The sequence below is a fragment of the Condylura cristata genome, unplaced genomic scaffold, assembly GCF_000260355.1.
Source record: "Condylura cristata isolate star-nosed mole 26May11 unplaced genomic scaffold, ConCri1.0 scaffold00015, whole genome shotgun sequence".
Lineage (NCBI taxonomy): Eukaryota > Metazoa > Chordata > Mammalia > Eulipotyphla > Talpidae > Condylura > Condylura cristata.
Window position 1 is genome coordinate 4,858,930 of NW_004567116.1, and position 5,905 is coordinate 4,864,834.

Sequence of the window (5,905 nt, forward strand, 5' to 3'; positions counted from 1 at the left end):
ATAAATCTTTAAAAATATATATATATATATAATAAATGAATGGATGTTTCAACATTCACGTAGCCATCCTCATAGTCCTGGCTATTCAAATTGTTTCATTTTCTATGCTATTTTCTTTCTATGTTATTTATTTCCTATAAACAATGCAAAAGTGATCAGTTTGCACCTTTCTGCTGCCTCACCTATTCAATGAATTCCTCAGAGTGACATTTGGGAGTGAGCTTAACATTAGGAGTAAACGTGAGTTCAAGTCCATACGGTCAAATTCCGACATAGATGGCTACCTTACGGGTGGGATTCTGTGTCATCACCATTCTTTATGGCTTCCCATAGTGTTTCCAGACCAATGCCATCACCTCCAGCCTCTACAGCCTGAGAGGGCGTCTTCACGTTCACCAAGTGGAGAAAGTTCAGTGACTCACAACTCCTCAAGCTATTCCAAATACCCCCACTTTGGAGATGCAACACAGTCTGGGGGACAGTGTCCTCTGTCAGAGAACCATCATGGAATGATAGGGTGAGACTATTTTCATAGTCTCTGTCAAGAGGGTAAGACTCAGGGGCACCCCAGGAGACGCAGAGAATGGTAGAAAACATCACCTCAAATTTTGAATGATTTCACCCAATTCACTTAGTTGGTGAGTAAACTGAAGATAAGAGCGGGAATTGACCCACAAATTCATACAGTGGAGCAGCAGAGACAGGAAGACACGACTCCCAGGCTGGCCTGCCACAAGCTCCCCCAAGTCTCGATCCAAACCCAGGCACCTACCTGTGGTCACCTCCTGTCCACGCGGGTGGGCTGGGGCCAGCTCACCTACTGGGGGCACCCCCTAGTGCTCCTCACAGGTGCTCTGTGCTTGGAGGTTCTGCTCTCCCCTCTGGCAGGACTTTCTCCTTCTTCCTCAGACCAGTATCTGCGATTACAAAGGATATGAGTTTCACTGTTGTTACAGCTAAGATATGAAAACACTTCTGCTTCCTCTTTCTGAATTTCAAGCCTGGAAAAACGACATGCAACAGAAGGCACATAAGAGAAAGTGCATGTGGAGACTCCGAGTCGCAAGTTGGGGTGCCTGTTCCTGTTGCTCTATTAGGCCAAATGGTTTCTTTGAACCTGAGCTTTCTCACCTGCCAAATGCGGTGGGTGACCCTAATGCTACCGGACGGTTGTTGGGAGAGTTCGAAAACAAGGATGTAAAGAGTTTACAAGAAGTAGGCCCTTGACAACAGTTCATAGTGACCACGCTAATGCTAAATTGAGGGAAAATGATTTGTTTTCCAATTTCCTAGGTTCTGGCCAAACTTGATGCCGCCGGTGGGGGCCCACTGCCCAGTGGTTAGTACTTAGGAGCGTGTCTTCATTCTTTCTCTGCCTTTCTGGGTCCCCAGAGTCATGTTCAGGGAAATTCAGGCTCCCCCAGGAGGGATGTCAGTGGGCTGGAGTCAGAGGCAGAGCCTTGGGGCTCAAACCAAACTTGTACTTGAGGGAACAAGGGAGGCTGAGAGGAAGTGGTCGCCCCTCTCAGATTCCTTTGGGGGCTGCTTGGAGAACAGTGCTTGCTCAGAAGTGGGGAGGGGGACTGGAGGGCTGTGGGGAGCACACCCAGGAAACATGGCTATGGCTTTCTCAAAGTCCCAAAGGCGGGCCAGGCAGTCCCCTGAGAGTGGGGTGGATCTCAGATGGGGGTGGCAGCTAGGGGACTCATGAAGTAAGAGGCTATTGCTGGAAAAACGCCAGATCCCACATCAGATCAGGGGAGAAGCAGGGCCGGAAGCCAAATGCCTCAGCAACCCCTCCCCCCCCCCATAAGAGTTCATGGTGTACAGCTTCACTCTCATTGTGCACCATTGTGCGTCGTCTTCATTTGCAAACCCCTCACAGCCCAGCTCTTTTCTGGAGTCCATAGCCAAAGAAGGATCTCTATGATTTGTGTTTCTGAGCCTGAGAAGGAACTTGCGGGAACATGGATTCAATAGCCAATCAGTTTTCTCACAAGTCAAATGCTAATGAAAAGGTCTTTGGAGTTTTTGCGAGGAGGAAGTCAAACATACAAGCCCTCAGCACAGACTCTGACAGACATAACAGTCAGGGGGGATTTGCCACTGAGACCTCATCCCGCCTCCTGCTGAGAATAGGACTTGTATAAGACTCATGTCTGGTCTGTGTCATTTTTCTTTTTGGGGGTTAGCTTTACCGCTTCCTCATTATTAAGAGAAATACATGTAAAAATGGAGGCAAAGCACACTCAGTGTGACAGGAATCAAATACAAGAAGAGACTAGCTGTAAGTCTTGGAATATTAAAGTCAACTTTTTTGTAGAGGCAGAGTGGTCATTTTTTTGTTTCTCGTACCCTCACCCCCACCAAGGAGTCACCCAGGGGGTCCTAAGCATCTTTCAGGAGTCAGGGTTGCCTACTGCCCAGGATTCGAGGGCTCAGCCTGCTTAAGGGCGCCATCTTGGAATCTCCAGAATCCCACCCTCCCCATCCCAAGCTGACCAGAAGTGAGTGCAGCTCAGATAGCTGCTGACCTTGACACAGGGGATTGAGGTGATTTTTCCTCCAGGAAATAGAAGATGGGGATGTGGCTGAGCGATCCCCTAGGTTTCTTCACAGTCCTCTGTGGTTTAGCTCTGGTTACTGACAGTCCTCATGGGGTTTTCCCTCCTTCTTAGACTCTCATTTCATGACAGCAGAACAAAAGTTAGGGAACCTTTTCCCAGCCTCACATTTCCCAGGTGAAGGCTCCAAAGCCCAGAGATCATTCAGGGAGCTAGTGTCTGGGGTGGTACCTGTTCACGAGAGAGTTATCTCAGTGGCACCTTGCAGATTTCTCGATGCCCTTTTGGTTTTGTTAATGATTCTTTATGACAAGTATTTCCTGTTAAAGTCACCCGGGCAGTTTCTATCTCCTGGCTGATGACCCAAATTACAGAGAAGTGAAGGAAGTTTCCGGTGGAGTCAAATTTGAATCCAGGTAATTGGGTCTTAGTGACCTTATGCTACTGCTTTATTCATCCTCTTGATTTGAAGAGTAGAAGAAGCCAGTCCTGGTATAGACCTTCCCTCCCAGGCTGTGTTCTAGGTCCTGGGGAGGTGTGATGGAGAGAATGTCTGTCACCTCTGCCCCATTGATATTAAAATCCTAACAGCATTTGTGATGGGATTTGGAGGTTGTGTTACAGGGTGACCCCACTCACATTGGGTTGGCTGACTGGGGCCTCATCCATGCACTTAAGATTCAACTGTAGGCACACAAAGACACACACAAAGGTTAGTAATGGGCTTATTTACAAGAGAAAAGGGAAATGAATAACTCAGGGAAAGAGAGACAGAGAGAGAAGTTGATTAATCTTCCAAGTTCTGCTGACCTGGGAACCCACTAACATGCTGAAAAACAGTGAAGAGCCAAGAGGCAAGCCATGAGCTATGAGGCCCAGAGTTCCCTGAAGCCCTTGTGTCTGGTTTTCTATCCCAACCTGGCTGTTTAACTCCACCCTCAGGTCCCAGCATGCTTCTCTTTGGTATTGATGGGATTTGTAGTTCTAGCGTCTGGGCTAGAGGTGGAGTCCACAAACCTATATCTGTATAGTTCATTCAAGACACCTTTCCCCCTTAGAGTTGGGCCATTGTATTTAGGGTTGGTGAGGTTCTCATGATGGAATATGGTGTCCCTATAAAAAGAGAAAGAGCTCTCTCTCTCTGCCACGTGAGGACACAGCAGTCCGTGGCTATCTGCAGACCAGGAGGATGGACTTTGCCAGACACTCATGCTGCTGGCACCTTGACCTTGGACTTACCAGCTCTGAAACTGTGAGAAATAAAGTCTGTGGCTTAAACTGCTCAGTCTTATATTTTCTTATGGGCTGGCTAAAATAGGATTCATCCACGAACAAGACAGCATTACCTGCCATTGACAGTGAATTCTAGAGGAATGCTAATACAGCCACAGTATTAAGGTGAAAGGGAACGAGGGTCAGAGAGGAATGGACCGATGGCACAGAGCCCATGTTAAGAATATTTAACTTTTGGTATGGACATGAGAAATGCTCACCATCACTAACATCACTTGCATCAGGGAAATGCAAATGAAAACCACAGTGAGATGCCACCTGGCACTGTGAGGATCACCCACGTTTAAAAAAGAAGAAGAGAAAGAAAGGGCCCTCCCTGGTGGCACAACATGTTAAGGTACAGCGCCATGAAGCCAGCCGCAGCCGCTTCTACAAGTTCCATCCCCAGCCGGGGAGTGACCCACAGGGTGCAACAGACCTCTCCTGACCCATCCTCTGATCCCTTCAGCAGTGTATTTCAATAGATCTGCCAGTTCTGCTCCCTACTCTGTCTCTGGTGAATTCTCTCACGGCCCCTGCACCTCTGGCCTGTACCCCAGTTCAGTATGCATAATAAACAAACAATCTTTATAACAATAATAAGAAGAAAACCAAGTGCTGGTAAGGACATAGAGGAAAAGGAAACTACTGCACCATTGGTGGGAATGTAGACTGGTCCAGCCCCTGGAAAGCTGTGTCGAGCTTCCTCAAAACACTAAAAATGGCTCTGCCACTCCTAGGGAACTAGCCAAAGAACAGAATACTAATTCCAAAGGAAGCCTTTGATTATTGCAGCACTATTTACAATAGCCAAGACATGGAAACAATCCAAATGCCCCAAACAGAGAAAGGACTTGAAAAAAATGCAGTCTATAGACACAGTGGAATACTACTCAGTGATCAAAAAGATAACCTCATGCATTTGCAGCAGCTTGGATGGAACTACAAAAGTAGTTCCCTATGAGGGTAGTTTCTTCTACAAGTGGAAGAAAACTTGGTTTTTTTATTCTTTTTCTTATTTATTAATATAAAGATTATTTATAAGGGATTGTGTTGAGTGAAATAAGACAGAAGAAGAAAGATAAATACCGAGGGTTTCGCTTATATGTGGAATAGGGAGAAACAAAACGAAGGGCCACAATGCTTGAAAGCTGACCGTGAAAGGAGGCATCCAAGAGGGGAGGGAGACGGACAAGCAGGGGCCGGGACACAAGGGGCCATGGCTCAGGGCTGTGGGGGGCTTTAGACCTGGGAGAGCCACAGTGATCACCCCTAGGGGAAGAAGCCCTATATAACACATGAAGAGGGATGTACTCCATTAACAAAAATATATAAAAAGAATATTTAATCTTTAAAAAAGTTTACGGTGGCATTGTGTTCTAACACATTTCAGGGGTGTCCCTGGGAAGCCACCTGTGCCTACCCGGCATTAAGCTCACTGCTAAAAGAGCAATTTTAAGATGATTTTAAGTGAATCTCTTGCATGAAAAAGATCAAACACACACGGATGGTTTTGCTTCAAATTTGTTCCTTGGCCCATTGTGAGAATCTTGAAACGATTCTGGATGTCAGCCCCAAGCCACATGTGCTGATGCAGCTGGCTTGTTTATAACACGCCTCCTTTTGAAACAGCCACACTTGACACACTTGGTTCTTCTTTATACAGCTAGAAGAATTAAGGCTTCCCCCCAAAAACTGTGAGTGCAATTTGCATCAGTTTGCTTTATAGATGCAGCCAAACTCTTTGCCATGGAGTCTTGTAAAAGATTAACTTCAACTCAGCTTCCTTATACTTAATACTAACATTAAATTTTGCTAGATGATAATGCCACCGACAAATTTGTATTTTAACTTTAAATTATCAACTGGATTTTATCAAGTACATGACAATGGTTTTGCTCTCACAAAACTGGTCACTAATTTGGCTTCTATGGAGAACAAAAACGCTGTGTCTACCCCACAGCTAGAGTGTGGCCACATTTTCCTGTTTGCATCTGTGAGTTTTAATTTCATTAAAAGTGTTCTTTTTTATTTTATATGTATTTTACATCATTCTTCCTTTTTGTACA